At 42.6% G+C, this 19,728-nt stretch overlaps 1 protein-coding gene across 2 annotated transcripts in view; it reads left to right on the forward strand.

The window, feature by feature from the left end:
* Positions 1-19,728, forward strand: part of slain1a (SLAIN family member 1a) — a 123,199-nt gene that overhangs the window by 49,978 nt on the left and 53,493 nt on the right. The gene's annotated exons all lie outside the window — the stretch shown is intronic.

Genomic DNA, 19,728 nt, shown 5'->3' on the forward strand with positions numbered 1-19,728 from the left:
GACAACTGGTGAGTATGGAAGCTGTGAATTAATTTGTTGACATTGAAGACTTAATGACTGCAGCATTGTGTTTCAAAAATTAGAGTCAAGACATTGCAAGTTGCGGTGCATAGTGCTTACTGTGCACTTAAGGAAATTGGAGCATTTATGTGTCCTTTTTTATGATTCAGTGTTCCTGGTACAAAGTAGCAGAGCCCATTTTAATAGACAATTGTGGTATGTTAATCCTGAATTGTCAAATTGTAGTCTTGGCTGTGCTGCACTGAATGTTGTAAAACTGATCAGAAGATTTTATGCATTCATCACTTAGGACCGCAAGCCACAAGTAGGAAATTTGGCACATGCTGCCCATGACTATTCTGCAATTTAAGTTAAATGGATATAAACTTGAGTAGCTCCATAGCCCATTTTCCAAATATATGAATCTCTAAACTGTGAGCAGAATAAATGTAATTAAATCCCTGTGTCTCTGTTTAGCAGTGACTCTGGTCCATATTGTCCCCACTCCTGAATGATATTTTAACAAGGATGCATGTTGGGACCTTGTAGATGTCCAGACACATTAATTCCATGAGAATGGCCTGGAAGTTTGAACTCCTCTCTCGTAGTTCCCCTGCTCCCTAGGACCCTTTTGAAAGAATGGCACTGAGATTTCAGACCATTCTGATTTATTTACCTGGATGATTATTCAGGGAATTTTCACTAGAGCCTGCAAGTTAGTCTAACTCTTGGATAACTATACAGTTGTGCCCTCCAAATTCTGTCCTCCCATCCAATCCCCAGTCCAACAAGACCCAATTCAACCTGTTCAGCCCAGCTACCCACTTGCCCAGCTCATGAAGCTGCCCCCTTACCACTTCAGCCACTTGCTACACTATCCACTTGACTCTCCCACATTAACCACTTACACATTGACACTCACCCATTCCCACATGCATTAATAAATCAGATGGCAAGTATATATCCTTATATTTCCCAGATGTAATGCTAAACCAATACATTAATTTCTGATGCAGTGTAACAAAGCTCGAGGGTTTGTTATTGATGTTTTCTATCAGTCTCACCAGTTTCTCGGAAATATTCCACATCCTTAAGTTAAGGCATATCATGTTTCTCAGTCTATTATTTAAAATCTGTGACATTGTAACAATGGATATTGTATTCAATAAATTTCTATGAAATCTGTTTAATCACAAATAGTTGAGCAACATTATTTATTTAATCCTGGTCTTAATCTTTATGTTGTCTTACTTGGATAATATTTTTTCAATCTCTTTTGCAGAATATTTGTAGATACTTGCAGTTTGACAATGCAAACTGTTTTCCCTGTGGTGCTCATGTTGACTCTTGTCTCCTATTATTGAATGTTGTGTTATTGTTGTCTTGCAGCAGTTTTAAAAAACCTTTAAGGTCATTATGGTACAGAGGGAAGCTATTTGGCCCATTAAAGTCCATACTAACTGTCTGTATATTAAGCATGTCAGCTCCAAATCCCTGGTTTATACTCTCACTCTCTTCCCCTCTCTACCTTTTCACAACAACAATAGGGTCTTCCTTGTCCTCCCCTACCATCCCATCATTCACATCCAAAAGATCATTAGCTGCCATTTCCAACACCTCAAGTGGGATCCCAACATCAGGCACACATTCCCTTCTCCTCCCTTGTCAGCCTTCCACAAGGACCCTTATCTGCAGGAAAGCCTGGTCCACTCCTCCTTCCAATATCCCCCCACTTCTCCATGGGACATATTCCTGCAAACATTGAAGGTGTAGCACCTGTCTGTTCACCTCCTCCCTTCTTCTCAGTATCCAAGGGCCCAAACTTCCCTTCCAGGTGAAACAGCACTTTACCTGCACTTCACACAATCTAGTCCACTGCCTTGGCTGCTCACGATGTGGTCTCCTATATACTGAGGAAACAAAGTGTAGACAAGATGACCACTTCAGAGAACACCTACATTCTGTTGGGGGGAAAAAAAGACCCTGAGCTTCCAGTTGCCTGCCACTTCAAAATATCACCTTGTTCCCTGGCTGCTTTTTCTGTCTCAGGCTTGCTGCAGTGCTCCAACAGTTCAGCACAAGTTGAAAGAACAGTACCTAGGAGCTCTACACCCTTCGAGCCTCAATACAGAGTTCAACAAGTTTGGGCTGCAGGGCATCTTCTCCCATGTCCTTACTCCAACCCCAACACATCAGGCTTTGACATCACATGGGCTGCTATTACACGCAACCCATTGTTAGCCACTAATAATCTCCATTAGTAGCCATTCATTTTCGTAGGCTGATCATCATTGACACCTTTGTCTTCCACCTGTTCTGTTATCTCTTTGGGCTCTATCTTCACCTAGCCTTTACCTCTTATCCCCTCCCCCTCCACCCTGTCTTCTGCATGGCAATTAACGTTTTCCTACCTGACATCCTGCCTACCTTCTTCCATCTAAGGAAGGATCACTGGACCCAAAACATTAACTCTAATTTCTCTGTACAGATGCTACCAGACCTGCTGAGCTTTTGCAGTTTATTTTGCTTCGGTTTTTGTCCCTGGTTTATACTTGTCATGAAAACTTATTTCCCTTAAGAGTTCATCAAGTCTCCTTTTTGGAATCATTCATTATCTCCCTTTTCCACCATCCACCTTAGGCAGTGAGTTCCAGATCATACAATTGCAGAATCTTTCCAGCACAGAGAAAGGCTATTTAGCCCATCATGTCTGGGAAAGCTCTTTGAATAAGCTATTCACCCAGTGCCTTTACCCGTCCTCTCATCGCAGTCCTATACAATTTTCCTTTTTGATTAAAAATCCAATTCCATCTTCACCACACTCTCAGGCAATGCAATACAGATCTTAGTCATTCGCTGCATTAAACAATTTCTCCTCAGGCTGCCATTGCTATTTAACCTATGTCAGCAGCCCCTTGTTCACTGAGTATTTTTCCTCCTCTCCAATGTCTGGCCATCTCATGATTTTGAATATCTGTCTGAAATCTCTTTCCAACTTTCTTCAAGAAAGGCTGTATGAATCTATTCGATCTATCTACATAGCTAATGTTGCTCACTCCTGAAGGAGAAAGTGAGGTCTGCAGACGCTGGAGATCAAAGCTGAAACTTTATTGCTGGAACAGCACAGCAGGTCAGGCAGCATCTAGGGAACAGAAGATTCGACGTTTCGGGCACATGCCCTTCTTCAGGAATGAGCAGAGAGTGTTCAGCAGGAGAAGATAAAAGGTAGGGAGGAGGGACTTGGAGGAGGGGCGTTGGAAATGTGATAGGTGGAAAGAGGTCAAGGTGAAGGTGATAGGTCGGAGTAGGGTGGAGGCGGAGAGGTCAAGAAGAAGACTGCAGGTCAGGAAGGCGGTGCCGGGCTGGAGGGATTCGGCTGAGACAAGGTGGGGGGAGGGGGGATGAAGAAACTGGTGAAGTCCTGAAACCATTCTTGTAAATGGTCATGGCCTGTCATTGTGGCAAGAAAATGTTTTTCCTTGTATCAGATGTGCATTCTTCACAGGTATTGCTGGGAACGTGACAATTTAAAAAAAGAACATTAGACCTATTTTCAGCACAATACTGCACATCAATGCTGAAAGAGTGCACTATGTCATCTTTGCTTGTAAGAGTGGGAGGAATATTTATATTTTTTTCCATTTTGCAGATAGGTGGAAAATACAATGCATACATTTTGCAGTGCTACAGCCACATTACAGAGCATCAGTAGCATTGTTGAAATGACAACAGTGGAGCAGACCCACTGTTGGCACAAGGGGCGACATGTGTGGTGAGGCCGATCTCAAAGTTAGGATCATCTTGTGCTATCTTGTATAGTTTTCACAAGCAGCCTGGTGAGATTCTTGCCAGGGATTGGTGAGATGCCAACTAACAGGGATTATTGCTTGTTAAATGATTGTCGGTCCAAAACATCTCACTTTCAGCTTCCTGTCTTACCAAACACACCAAACAAGGTCAACATTGAGGAAATGCAACTTGGAGGTAACAGAATTCAGCTCACTGATTGCTCTGAACAACTTCCATAATGGACAACATCGGGAACTGGGTATGCTCCATGGGCACTGGCCATGCACACCCTAAAGCCATGGATACTGGCATCTAATATGTGTCAGCCGCTAAGAAACCTCCTGGCACATCTCTGATCCAGGAGGCTTCTGCACTCTGTGTTGCTCCTTGGGGTGCAATGGCAACTGCCATTGTAATGCTGTTGCACAGACTGTGTTTATGGACTAGACCAGGCTGTATCTCTGGGCTCTGATCCTATTTGGAAACTTGCAGCATCCCTGCCTTGCATTACATTGCCTTGCTTGCAGTTTGGCCCCCTCATAGCACAGATATGAGGTTCATCGTTATGTACTACTTAGTTCATGGATACCGTGAAGGCTGACCATGTTCCAGTGAAAGTACTAAAGTTGTGTGCTCCAGAGCTTGCTGCACCCCTAACCAAGCTGTTCTAGTACAGTTACCACACTGGTACCTGCCTGACAATGTGAAAAACTGCCCAAGTGTGTCTTGTACACACCTAGCAGGACAAAACTAACCAGAACAGGTCCAGGCAGTAGGCAGTGGAGGGGCCATAGTTGCTGACTGTCTGTCCTCCTTCAGTGGCTACATTCATGTCCTGGTGCCATTGGAGAGAAAGTCTTTGGTGTCCACCAATACTCTCGATGTCTTTAGGGAGAGGTGGACACCACAGAGGACGGAATGCTTTACTTCCCCTTCAAACCTCATTTTGCTTTAACTTTTTCCCTTACCTTTGGTCTCCATTGCCAATAACAGGCTTATCAGTTTGAAAACACAAGTAATTTAGTGGTGGTAGGTAATAGATGGAAAAAGACCGTGGGTGATTTGGTGATAGGGGAAGAAAAATATTCAGTTGCGTGTAAGAGGGCTTCTGTATATAAAAAACAAATCCAGTCAGGCCAATATTAGTGAATAATGAAGGGATCATTGACAGTACTATTAAGCAAGGTCAAAAATCAAATGACACCAGGTTATAGTGCAACAGGGTTATTTGAAATTGCAAGCTTTCAGAGTGCTCCTTCATCAGGCATGGTTTGATATGGAGTATAAGACACTATTTATAAGCAAAAGGTTGACAACTTTAAAACTAGCTGTTGAATCCTTTAATCAGTTAGGAGGTAGGCTTCTGATTAAAGTGCAAAATCCAGGTTCCTTTCAAATCTTTGACCCCCCGATGTGCGTGCGCATGCTATCAGCACTTGCAGCAATAGCCTGCTCACCGATGCCCATTTGGGATTGGCTAGGGGTATTCAGCTGCTGACCTCATTACAAAAAGAGATGAACTCCAGAGACAAGAGTGACTGCCACTGACGTCAAGGCTGTATTTTAGCAAAACTGGAGTCAATGGGAATTAGGGAGAAAACCTCTGCGCTGGTTGGAGTCTTGGCATAAAGGGAAGAAGATTGGGTTGTTGGAGGTCAGTCATCTCAGCTCCAGTATCTCCGCTAAGTTCCTCAGGATAGTGTCCTAGACCCAATTGCCTTCAGATGCTGACACAGTGAGAAAACTCACAAGGCTTTGTCATTGAATCCCCTTGAAAATAATACGATGAGACTCAAATCTGGTTAAAACTCTGTGAGATTCACCTCACTTGACTTGATTTGTGGTCAAAAATCACACAATATGGGTTATCATCCGAAGGGTTTATTTGAAACCACGAGCTTTTGGAGCTCCTGTTCCTTCCTCAGACAGCTAGTGAGACAGAATACATCGGCCACAGAATTTATAGTGAAGCATCAAATGGTCATGCAACTTATGTGAATGTATTGAACACACCTAGATGGCTATTAAGTCTTTAATCAGTAGAATAGAGGTGCAGGTTTAGATTTACTAATATGTAAATCCCTGCCCCAAGGTAAGTTCAGGTTTTATCAGAACAAAGGTGACATCTTGGGTCAGACAATGCATTTGAAGTGTGAGACAATGCCTCAAGTCTGTTTGTATTTCATCCTGGAGCCAGACTGGTTTTAATTTCAAAGTAGGAATTTATAACATGCCATATTGACTGACTGTCAACAGATTGTGTGCTTTTTTTAACAAAATAGTATACCTGCAAATGCAATTTCATCCCATAGATTTGTGTGTGCTCACGTGCTCTTGAGAGAGTGAGTGTGTGAGAGCATGTGTGTGCATATGTGTAAGAATGTGTGTGCTTGAGAGAGTATGCGTGAGTATATGTACGTGAGACAAAGTTAAAAATCACACAACACCAGCCTCTATGTATGGGAGGGTCTATGTGTTTGTGTGAGAAAGTTGGAGTGTAAGGGAGTATATGCATATGAGAGTGTGCATGTTTGAGAGAGAGTGTACAGTGTGATGGGGTCACCTGCAGTGTGACATGAACCCAAGATCCCAGTTGAGACTGTACTCAATTTATGGTGCTTTTCTTGTTTGGATTCGCTTTTAGAAATTTTTTTTTCAAGCTGTATTGAAGTTTCATCCATTTTGTTGCCCACCACATCCTCCTCAACTTCTAGCTAGCTTCAGCTAGATCTTCATTATTATTCCATCCTGCCTTTTTGTACTGCACAATAATTATTCACCACTCCTCTTTCTTTCAACAGTTCCGGCTGCAGAAATTTCACTAATGCTATTTCTTGGTGAGCTTGAAAGAGGAACCTGTAAAGGGACTGGAAAGCATCCTATCACCAACAGGGGACATTACAGGAATCCATTTTTAAAGATGGCATTTGTTATGATAAATTTGTAGAATTTTTCTTGATGTTCACAGATTTTTATTAAGCCCTGGGCTCACAGTTACAGACCCCAGGCTGTCCTGTTTTGACATTATGGATGAGAGCGGTCTTTCTTGCCTCCACTTAGGGAGAGAGGCTATTTGTCAAGGTATCGTTGCAAAAGTAATCTGCCTGTATGCAACCAGTCCTTCCTACAGATATGAATGCCAGTATTATGTTAGTTTCTGTGCCACCAAATCTTCCTGGCCATCAGTGTTAGCATATGTCGAATCAGTGATATTTTCAAGGTTTGTGTAACTACAATGATCTGTCTTTAGGTATTTTGAGTCAGTGTTTGTTAGTGGCAGCACTTTTTTGTAGAGAAAGGGCACAGTATATTTCCTAAATGGCTCATAGCCAGGGTTTCAAGGCATTGTGAAGCATGTGATTGTGACCATTCCAAAAATGTCGGCACAGTCCAGATTTAAGTTCATAAGACTGAATGAATTCACATGCATCTTTGTTCTTTTGATTCATCTGATTTTTGAAAGCAAACATTTGAGATGTACAAACGAATCACTTTTCTGATGTACCTTCCCTAAGCTAACTCGAAAGTCTAAGTTTTGCCATTAACTATAACCAGCATGGCATTATGTAGATCTTTCACTCTACATTTTTGTCATCACAAAGCACAATTGTCTGAATAAATGTTAAGATATTTCAGAAATTGTGACTTTTGACCAGATATGTACATGCAAAGGTTAAGAATTTTATCATTTTTCAGACTGAACTATGCATGTGGGTAGTTTTCCATATGGATTGAAGGCTTTTTGCTGAGTATGGTCTGCTTGTTCCAAGTGTCTGCATAATTGTGCATGTGATTCTGTTTCAAGTTACTTAAAAGCCATAGACAGTTGTTTAAGACCCAGGAAACTAGAACTCTCCACGGAGATTCTAAGTCAGCAGTAAGGGGCTTGGTTATGGAGTAGACATTTATGCATCACATTACGTGTCATCACCTCATTGCATTGCCATGGTAACCTTTAGTGTTCGAATGCACACTGAAACTTGAATGCTCCACATTTATGCTTGTGTAGCACAATGTCAGCAGAGTTTTGAGATTTGAGAAAAGCCAGCAAATGTCCAACCTGCAACAATTAGTCCTTGAGGCAGACTGAAGCCAGCAAGTATGGAGTGGTGGAAATGAACACTGTGTCATTATGATGTACAGTACATTGGAACGTTTCCCCTCCATTAAACTGTATTGGTTTGGCAGAGATGGTGCAGCAGATTTTGAGGAGAAATGGACTTTGCAGTTTTGTTTTTCAGCTGGATAAGTGTTCTTGTTAGAGTAAATTTTAAAATGAAGCATGAACTGGAGTACAATTGGGACTATAATTAAGGAGGGGAATGAAGGCATATAATGTTTCCTCAAAATAAATCAACCATTTTCACTTGTGGGATGTTCAGAACTTTTATAATGCACGTGTGTGTGTGTGTGTGTGTGTGTGTCTATATGCATTTAAGCACTTTGTCTCAAACATAATAATGTCATACTAGATCATTAGAATTAAAGAAAGGAACTGCAAAGAAAATTGTTGAAAGACTGTTTCAGGACCTTTTTATTTTGAACCCTTTTTAGCAGAGGTAAAATGTTATTGATACATACAAAATAGAAACTGGAGTAAGCCATTCAGCCCCTTGAGCCTGCTTTCCCATTCAATGTAATGTTGCTGATCTAAGCCATGAATGCACCAGATTTTAAATGACTTTTTTAAACAAAGCTTTTAGTTTCAAAATAAAATCTTAAGGCTAAACAAAGTGGAAATGCAGACTGTGCCTGTTCAAATCAAATAATGATGACTAAATGTAAATAAGGACAAATTGCACAGAGTTCAAACAACATTATCCCACTTTTTTACTTCAATATCCATCACAACTGCATTGTTTTTATTGCAACCATTTTAAATCTTTTTAAAATGCACTGTTATTTGTTGACCAAGTTACTTCATATTTTAAAATATTCTGTAAATCTGTTAAGTAGATTGGGTGAAATATTGAGCAAAGGAGCAGGCTGTTCAGCCCACTCATTCCACACTGGAGCTTACAATTCAGAGAGACATAGGTTTCAGGAGCAAGAGTAGGCCGTTTAGGATGTCTCGCCTATTTTACCATTTAGTATGATCATAGCTAATGTGAACATAGTTGTGGTTTTAGTTCCGCTTTCCTGTATGGACTTTTACTCACTTGACTATCAAAAATCTATCTAACTTGTCCTTGAATAATTTTAAAGATCCAGCCTCCACTGCCTTCTGGGGAATACTGTTCCACACGCTTACCAATATACACAGTAGGAGGAATTGTCAGCCTGCTCTGCCATTTAATAAGATCATGACTGAGTTGATTATATCTATGGTCAACTAAGGAGACCAAAATAGTATACTGTTCTCCATCAAGCCTCCAACCCATCTTTCCTTGTCTAACCCTCCGTATAAAGCTCTTTTCTCACTTCTTCATATGCTTATCCAACATCCCTTTAAAGGCAGTTATGTAATTCCCTTGCATATGGCTGTATTTCACTAGCTAGGCTCATCCATAGTCTTTGTATTGCACAATTGAATCAAATAAATAGTGATGTGGTAATTCTTGGCATCCAAACTGCAGCTGTAGAGGTTGTCACTGCATGGTGACTGCATGAAAATACAGCTGACTTTTAAACAAGGCTATTATTATCATGATATTGCAGAAATTCATTGAGGAAGAATGTAGGACAGCGCCTTCTGTATGTGCTAGGGTATAATGGATTTGGGGGAAAGAACTGCAATAATTTCTGGGTCATTTATTTTTATTACAGTGCGGTGTCAAGATAATTATACTTGCCTTTTTTTAATGCTCTACACAGTTATTGTTAACACTGTAGGTCTAAGAATCTCTTTAATTGGTGAGGTTCAATTATCTTTATATCATAATACATTAAATTATTACACTTTTTTTAATGTCAGCATTAGAAAAGGTAGCAATGGCTTTTGTACATCATTATGAATATCATCTTAAAAATGCTTTGTATGTCAATGGATGCTTTTGATTTTTACATTTTGAATTTAAATCATTGTTTGGTAGAACATAACTTGAACATCGCTAAAAAGAGGAACAGATTCAAAATTTTACACCTTGCAGTCATCAAGATCAGGATGCAAGAAGCCAGGCTTGGAGGAGGAACATCAATTTATAGAGCATGAGAAGGGCATGCTGATTGATTGGTCTGAGTGTTACCGTGGGGAAGCAGCACACTCCATAGCACCTCTCCCATTTTCGACTTTGATGTAATGACCACGAAGCTTCTACCCCTCTCATCCTTTTGATAAGTATATGGTACATTTGCAATATTTGAATCCACAGCTACATCAAAGAATTTCTTGACGCAGTTCAGTAAACTCCATCATGTGTTCATATTTACCATTTGAAATAGCAAAATTTACTGTGCTCCCTCTCCTTAACTCTATTAGTTGAGAGACCTGCCAATGAGTTCTTGGCTATTATCGACTGCAAGCTTATTTTCATTGATTAAAATGGATTGGGATTCCTAAATTTTCAAGTGCTACAAGATAGTTCTTATTGGAACCATTGTGAATAGGGCCCTGACTACCTGCTCATCATGCATGTTGATGTTAAGATAGGGCATGTTAAGACTCTTTTGCGATAATGGCTACCCTGATCAAGTTAATACTTGCTGTGTACTGCACAAACTCATAAAAGGGCCTATATCCACCATTTTTGGTCCTGAATAGTGCCTAGTGTATCCCAGATTATCCTGGACAAAATGGCATCTCAAAGCTTCAAACAACCTGGGAAGTTAGCTGTCTGATACTACTGTTTTGCAGTAAATATGTGAATAATCTTTTCTAGAGACCAAATGTTGCTATCAAGCCTAAAAGAATTTTACCAACCTCCGAAATGAGGTGATATGCGTTTCAGTCTCAGTATGATAAAGTATCTAGGCAGTACATCCGAATGATTCTTGATTGTATTAAACAACGTATCATTGACCATTCAAAAAGGGCAGAGTACTGATCGTTCTTAACCAGCCTGTGTTTACAATTTTCAGAATACCATGTCCAATGTGATTAGATCTGATTCTGCTATTGGACAGCATTTGCAAAACAATCCAGACTATATTAAGATTTACACTAGAAGGCAGTCATACATTAACACATTGGGGCTGGAAATGTGTTGCTGGAAAAGCGCAGCAGGTCAGGCAGCATCCAGGGAACAGGAGAATCGACGTTTCGGGCATAAGCCCTTCTTCAGGAATGAGGAAAGTTTGTCCAGCAGGCTAAGATAAAAGGTAGGGAGGAGGGATTTGGGGGAGGGGCGTCGGAAATGTGATAGGTGGAAAGAGGTCAAGGTGAGGGCGATAAGTCAGACTGGGGTGGGGGCGGAGAGGTCGGGAAGAAGATTGCAGGTTAGGAAGGCTGTGCTGAATTCGATGGATTTGACTGAGACAGGGTGGGGGGAGGGGAAATGAGGAAACTGGTGAAATCCGAGTTCATCCCTTGTGGTTGGAGGGTTCCTAGGCGGAAGATGAGGCATTTTTCCTCCAACCGTCGTTTTGTTGTGGTCTGACGATGGAGGAGTCCAAAGACCTGCATATCCTTGGTGGAGTGGGAGGGGGAATTGAAATGTTGAGCCACAGGGTGGTTGGGCTGATTGGTCCGGGTGTCCCAGAGGTGTTCTCTGAAACGCTCCGCAAGTAGCCGGCCTGTCTCCCCAATATAGAGGAGGCCACATCGGGAACAGAGGATGCAATAGATGATGTGTGTGGAGGTGCAGGTGAATCTGTGGCAGATATGGAAGTTTCCTTTGGGGCCTTGGAGGGAGGTGAGGGGGGAGGTGTGGGCGCAAGTCTTGCACCTCCTGCGGTTGCAGGGGAAGGTGCCGGGAGTGGAGGTTGGGTTGGTGGGGGGTGTGGATCTGATGAGGGAGTCACGGAGGGAGTGGTCTTTACGGAATGCTGATAGGGGAGGGGAGGGAAATATATCCTTGGTGGTGGGGTCCGTTTGGAGGTAGCGGAAATGACGGCGGATGATGCGCTGTACATGGAGATTGGTGGGGTGGTAGGTGAGGACCAGTGGGGTTCTGTCCTGGTGGCGGTTGGAGGGGCGGGGCTCAAGGGCGGAGGAGCGGGAAGTGGAAGAGATGCGGTGGAGGGCATCATCGACCACGTCGGGGGGGAAATTGCGGTCCTTGAAGAAGGAGGCCATCTGGGTTGTACGTTTTTGGAACTGGTCCTCCTGGGAGCAGATGCGGCGGAGTCGAAGGAATTTGGAGAATGGGATGGCGTTTTTACAGGGGGCAGAATGGGAGGAGGTGTAGTCCAGGTAGCTGTGGGAGTCGGTCGGTTTGTAGTAGATGTCCGTGTTGATTCGGTCGCCTGAGATAGAAATAGAAAGGTCGAGGAAGGGGAGGGAGGAATCTGAGACTGTCCAGGTGAATTTGAGGTCGGGGTGGAAGGTGTTGGTGAAGTGGATGAACTGTTCAACCTCCTCGTGGGAGCACGAGGCGGCGCCGATACAGTCATCGATGTAGCGGAGGAAAAGGTGGGGGGTGGGGCCAGTGTAGTTGCGGAAGATGGATTGTTCCACATATCCTACGAAGAGGCAGGCATAGCTGGGGCCCATGCGGGTGCCCATGGCTACTCCTTTCGTTTGGAGGAAGTGGGAGGATTGGAAAGAGAATTCAGCACCGTCTTACTAACCTGCAATCTTCTTCCCGACCTCTCCGCCCCCACCCCAGTCTGACCTATCACCCTCACCTTGACCTCTTTCCACCTATCACATTTCCGACGCCCCTCCCCCAAGTCCCTCCTCCCTACCTTTTATCTTAGCCTGCCGGACAAATTTTCCTCATTCCTGAAGAAGGGCTTATGCCCGAAACGTCGATTCTCCTGTTCCCTGGATGCTGCCTGACCTGCTGCGCTTTTCCAGCAACACATTTCCAGCTCTGATCTCCAGCATCTGCAGACCTCACTTTCTCCTCAAAGATTAACACATTGGACCCTGTTTTATCTAGGCAGAATAAATTTGTTAATGTATTGCACCTTTTTGTGGCCAGGCTCCATGACCCTGTTTCACAATCTCGGCTGCACTTCCATGGCAACACTCTGACCAATCAGGATTTACTTGTCTGGGATGAGAACTAAGTTGGACAGTCAACTGCTCCTGTTGCATCTCCGTGCAAACAGTGGTCCAAGCATTAAGCATCCTTTTCTCATGATGTATAAATTGGTGTTCCTTCTTCAAGTTTAGTTTCTTGCATTCCTGTCCCAATGATTGCAAGACAAGTTTCAACTTCATGCCTCCTTTTCGCAATTGTCAAATTGTAAAATGACTCCTGAGCTTTGGATCCTCATTTAATGTTTATCTGACATGAATGGCACATTGTAACTCGGGTTGCTTGTGTTCCAAAGATTCTGCTGTAACCTAGAATGGAATTTGTATGTTAGGCATATCTGAGTGTTATTTGAATAATTATTTCAGATGAGTTATTTCAAATCCAGGATCAACTGCACTGTGATATTAAAGTAATTTTTACTTATGGATCAAAAGCTTTACTTAACTTGTCTTCTAACATCTTAACTAATGATGGTAAAAGGCCATTAAAAAACAATGGATCATATTGTAGAAGTTCCAAGGATCAAGTCAGTAAGAGAAAATTGGTATGTTTTATGTTTTATTTAGACTTTGGATGAGACAAATTTGTAATCAAATTTCCAGAAGATCCAAAATTAGGAGAGATAGCAAACAGTCCAAAGAATAAAAGGAAGTAACAAAGATGTTGCTAAGATTGTGAAATACGCAAATAAAAATGAAGATGGAATCTGATCCCAATACGTGTCGGTCAGTACAATATTTTGTTAAAGTAAGAGAAATTACGAACTTTGGATCGCATGAAAGCGTAGGAGGGGCTGCTCATTCAGGTCTGAATGAAATGTTTCAACTGAATTATTTTTTATAAAATGGGTATTCCTGGGTATTGATTTAGGTCTGGAATATAAAAGTTGAAATGTAATGCTGAGTTTATATTGAAAGTGTAAGGATAGTTTGGATATTTGTTTTCAAAATAATAAATAGTTTGATAGCTAGTGGAAAGGCAGAATAAAGGAACTGGGAAATTAGTATTAGTGAAAGTTGAAAGCTAAGCCAAACTTCACGCAGTTTATTTATTCTGAATGATTAACTTTGGAATAAGTTAATACAAAACATAGTAAATGCAAATTTGATTTCTTTAACACCATGTTATTAACATTTCTACATTTATCAGATAGAAAAATGACATATTAGAATACTTGCCACATTAGGATAGCATGATGGCATAGCAGTTCGCACTGTTGCCTCACAATACCAAAGACCTGTGTTTGGTTACAGCCTTGGGTGACTGATTGTGGAGAAAGTGAGGACTGCAGATACTGCAGGTCAGAGTCAAGAGTGTGGTGCTGGAAAAGCACAGCAGGTCAGGCATCTAAGGAGCAGGAGAATTGATGTTTTGGGCAGAAGCCCAAAGTCTGACGAAGGGCTTATGCCTGAAATGTCGATCCTCTTGTGACTGATTGTGGAGTTTGCATATTCTCCCGTGTCTGCAGGAGTTTCCACTTGGTGTTCTGGTTTCCTTCCACAGTCCCAAAATGTTCAGGTTAAATGCATTGGCCATGCTGAATTGCCCTGTAGTGTCCAGGCTAGGTGGATTCATCATGATAAATGCAGAGTTAAGGATTAGGGTATGGTGCACTTCAAAGATTTGGTGCAGACTTGATGGACTGAATGACCTTTACCTGCATTCTACGGATTCTATGATTTAACTGGGTAAAAGTTGATTAGTGTGAGGTGTAGTAGAATCTTGTAGAAGTGAACTTTATGTAGTGTTGGGAACTCATCTTTGTGATCTCTTATTTTCGTTCCTTCATTCAAAGGTCGGTCTCGGGAAACCTGTGATGTTAATATCCTGAGAAAATCTGAACCAATAATTTTCTGAATCATGACACTTTATTAGATCGCAGAAATCCTTGTCTGGTTTTTCTGGGCAGTGCGGAACTGAGCAATTTAGTTTGACCTTTTATTCAACTTGTATGTCTTCATTATTATTTGTTTGATAAAGAGAAGCCAACTTTTTTTAAAATTGCCTGGGTAATTGGTAGTTTGAATACGTTTAAAACTTTTGATATTAAAGGAGGATCAATCTGTTGAACCCAAATACTAAATTTGTAATTTATTCACTGTAGAGATTTAGCTAAAAAGAATTTTACAAATACCCCTATCTGAAACTTTGTTGTTTGAGTGTCTTGCCTTCCTCTTGTATACTGCAGCAAGGAAGACCAGCTCCTTTATGAATTGCGTGCAAGATATGATATAGAAATACCTGACCCTGAAATAATGCTAATTATATGACATTGGTTCACAATCTGCACATTTTGTACAGCACAGAGGAAAATAAATGTGATCTTTTTCGTGCGTAGGGCTACTGAGACTTTTGAGGAAGTACACTTACTTTATCAATGTGCAATCTTGGGGGAGAACATGCTGGGAATTTGGGGGCACAGTCCCATTTGTGATTTTATTTTCCACCAATCAATGGGAGCTCAAGTGTACTCCTGAAAGTGAGCATTTTGATGCCAGCAACACAAAAAAAAATTGATCAAACACTTTCCTTTTATTGCATTTGAACTTAGTGTGTCCTTAACAGCACAAACAGGAACAGTTGGTCCGGTAGATCACAAACCTGTAATGAATTGATGATAAGTTATGGACGCACCACTATGCATGTAACTTGCTGTCTGATTATTCCCTCCATGCTGTAAGTAGCTCATTCTTCAGGTCTTATTGTGATGAGAAGAAAATCCAGCCACTGGTATGAATTATTAATTGCTCTTCAAGGTTGAATATACTGGAGAAAATAGGAATTGAAAGGTAGAGTGGGGCATAAACTAACCAAAAAGAGCCGGTTTGTTATTGGACCAAAACAGTCTTTTCCCATTCCTGAAAATCCATTCTATTCTTTATAGGATACTTGAACATTTTGGCACTTCATCTGTTGAGAATGAAAGTCTTCACTGTTGTTGAAGCCAACTTTGAAAATTCAGGTGTTTCCCCTTCTTAGATTCATATTTTATGAAAGCAGAAGGTGACAGTGTAAGGAATATTCTAGGAAGTTTTCTTTTCATTTGGAAATTAAAGGAATTGATAAAAATAATTTCTGAGAATGCCCTCTTTTAACAAGTTGTAAATTGCACGACATTCAACGTGACTGACACAGGGGTTAGTATCTCTAATGTGGAGTAGGAGGATTTACATATTAATTATTTTTCTTGAATGGAAGGTATCTTTTTGTAAATGTATGCCTTACTTTATATGTCTATTTATCAATGGGACAAATTCTATAATTTGCTTTTGCAGTAGTGCTAGGGAATGAACATATTGAAGGGCATCAGAAAATGGCGTCATAGAGTCCTACAGCACGGAGACAGAGCCTTTGGCCCAAACTGGTCCATGCTGACCAAGATGAAGTATTGATTCCTTCAGTATAGTATTAGTGAAAAAAAAGCAAAACCTGTCAATTTCCAGTTGGGTTGTGCTACTGTGTTTATTAAACTAATGGCAAAAACCCCATAAAAGGTATATTTGCCCTTATTAAGTAAGCTGCTTTCCATGATTTCTTGAATTATCTAATAACACCTGTCTATACAGAACAAAATGTATGCATTTCTCAGAAAACTAAGTCTGTTACAATGGATCCACTTTACGAATGAAATTGAAACTGGCCCTTAGTTGGTCAATTTGACCTAGTTGTTACTTAACCCTTTGAAGCTGTATGTTTCTTCTTGGATAATTGAATAATGGGACTTCATTTTCACTCATTCATTGCTGGCTGGGCCAGCATATGTTACACATCGCTGGTTGCCCTTAAGGAGATGATAGGCGGAAGTGGGCACTGCAGATGCTAGAGATTAGAGTTAAGATTAGAGTGGTGCTGGAAAAGCACAGCAGGTCAGGCAACATCAAGGAGCAGGAAAATCGACGTTTTGGGCAAAAGCCCTTCATCTGGAATGAGGCTGGGAGCCTCTGGCATGGAGAGATAGATGGGAGGGGGCTGGGGTTGGGACTGGGGAGAAAGTAGCTGAGAGCGCAATAGGTGGAAGAGGTTGGGGGGAAAGGTGCTAGGTCGGAGAGGAAGGTGGAACGGATAGGTGGGAAGGAAGGTTGACAGGTGGGACAGGTCATGAGGATGGTGCTGAGCCGCAAGGTTGGAACTGGGATGAGGTGGGGGGGAGGAGAAATGAGGAAACTGGTGAAGTCCATGTTGATGCCATGGGTTGGAGCCACCCGAGGCGGAAGATGAGACGTTCTTCCTCCAGGCATCCGGTGGTGAGGGAGTGGCGATAGAGAAGACCCAAGATCTGCATGTCCCCGGTAGAGTGGGTGGGGGAGAGGTTGAAGTGTTCAGCCACGGGGTGGTGGGGTTGATTTGGGGTGGGTGTCCTGGAGATGTTCTCTGAACCGTTCTGGGAGAAGATGGCTGGTCTCCCCAGTGTAGAGGAGATCACATCGGGAGCAACGGATACAATAAATGACATGTGGGAGTGCAGGTGAAACGTTGATGGATGTGGAAGGCTGCTTTGGGGCTTCGGATGGAGGTGAGGGTGGAGGTGTGGGTGCAGGTTTTGCAATTCCTGTGGTGGCAGGGAAAGGTCCCAGGAGCAATTGGCGTTAGGGACGTAGACTTGACCAAATAGCCGTGGAGGGAACTGTCTTTGCAGAAAGCAGATAGGGGTGGGGATGGAATCCTGCTGGTAGGATTCATTTGTAGGTGGCGGAAATGTCGGCGGATGATGTGATGTATGCAGAGGTTGGATAAGATGTGTTGGAAAGCATCTTCAACCATGTGGGAGGGGAAAGTGCGGTCTTTAAAGAAGGAGGCCATCTGATGTGTTCTGTGATGGAACTGGTCCTCCTGGGAGCAGATGTGGCAGAGGCGGAGGAATTGGGAATATGGGATAGCATTTTTGCAGGAGCTAGGTAGGGAGGAGGTGTAATCCAGGTAGCTGTGGGAGTCGGCGGGTTTGTAGAAAATGTCAGTGTTGAGTCGGTCATCATTGATAGAGATGGAGAGGTCCAGGAAGGGGAGGGAGGCGTCAGAAATGGTCCAGGTGAATTTAAGGTCGGGGTGGAATGTGTTGGTGAAGTTGATGAACTGTTCATCTGGAGTTTCCCTCCCATGTGGTTGAAGATACCCTCCAACACATTTTGTCCATGTCCCGCACCTCCGTCCTCGAACTCAACCCCTCCAACCGCAACAAGGACATATATACGTTGTATCATCTGCTGACTTTTCCCCCACCTACATGCAGACTCCACCACCCAGGGATATATTTCCCTCCCCACCCCTATTTGCTTTCCACAGAGACCGTTCTCTCCATTACTACATGGTCAGGTCCACACCCCCTAAAAACATACCCTTCCCTCCTGGGACTTTCCCCTGCCATTGCAGGAATTGCAAAACTTGTGCCCACACCTCCTCCCTCACCTCTGTCCAAGGCCCCAAAGGAGCCTTCCACATCCATCAAAGTTTCAACTACATTTCCACACATGTCATTTACTGTACCCATTGCTCCCGATGCGGTCACCTCTACGTTGGGGAGACCGGACGCCTTCTCTGAGTGTTTCAGAGAACATCTCCGGGATACCCGCACCTATCAACCCTACAACCGAATATTCAACTCCCCCTTCCACTTTGCTGAGGACATGGAGGTCCTGGGCCTCCTCCATCGCCACTCCTTCACCACCAGACACCTGGAGGAAGAACCCCAAATCTTCTGCCTCAGAACCCTTCAACCCCAGTGCATCAATGTGGACTTCACCAGTTTCCTCACTTCTCCTCCCCCCCACCTTACCCCAGTTCCATCCGTCCAGCTCAGCACCATCCTCATGACCTATCACACCTGCCAATCTTCTTTCCCACCTATCCGCTGCACCCTCCTCTCCAACCTATCACCTTTACCTCCACCTCTGTCCACCTATTGCACTCTCAGCCAACTGCTCCCCAGCTCCACCCCTCTCCCATTTATCACTCCACCCCGCGAGGCTCCCAACCTCATTCCTGATGAAGGGCTTTGCCCGAAATATCGATTTTCTTGCTTCTTGGATGCTGCCTGACCTGCTGTGCTTTTCCAGCACCACTCTTATCTTGAGGAGATGATGATGATGAGCTTCTGCCTTGAACCACTGCAGGTCTGTTTGGTGCAGATAAATTCAGTGCTATTAGGGAGCGAACTCCAGGATTTTGACCCTGTGACTTTGAAGAAATAACATATATCTAAGTCAGGAGTGATTTGAAGGAAGCAAAAACAGAAATCACAGGGGAAACTCGGCAAATATGGCAGCATCTATGAAGAGAAAGCTGAATTGACATTTGATATCCAGTGACCCTGCTTTCAGAGCACTTCTGAAGAAGGCTCATTGGACCTAAGACGTTAACTCTTTTCTCTCCATAGACACTGTCAGACTTGTTTAGTTTCTCCAGCAATTTCTGTTGTTGGTTTGGATTTCCAGCGGTTCTTTGTTTTATTTTAGTGGCTTGGCGGGGATCTTGTGACTTCTGATTTTCTAACATTGTGTTTTCCTATTTTGTTGTGCAAATTAGTCAAGATTGTGACAAGAATTGGGATAGTTATCTGGAGATCGAGGGCTTGATTTCGTGTAGGGTTGGAGCGTGAATTTAGTCTTGTCCCTAGTTCTTTTAATAACTTGAATTCAAGTGACTGATGATTCAGATTTCCTTTTAGCATTTAATCCAAGTTTCTTTCCTTAGCAAAGCAGAGGCATTGCACTTCACCTTGGCTATTGTTGCCAATAAAGAGGATACATTGCTTAAAGTTCTTATTTCCTGAACAGTATCTGTTGCCTCCCTCACTAAGGAGTCAATACTGGGTAAAGAAGGCATCAGAGCAAAGCCTGATTCTATAACTGCTCAATAGCCT

This window comes from Chiloscyllium plagiosum, unplaced genomic scaffold, assembly GCF_037043375.1.
Source record: "Chiloscyllium plagiosum isolate Xiang-an unplaced genomic scaffold, Cpla_swu_hap1 HiC_scaffold_6, whole genome shotgun sequence".
In the NCBI taxonomy this organism is placed as follows: domain Eukaryota; kingdom Metazoa; phylum Chordata; class Chondrichthyes; order Orectolobiformes; family Hemiscylliidae; genus Chiloscyllium; species Chiloscyllium plagiosum.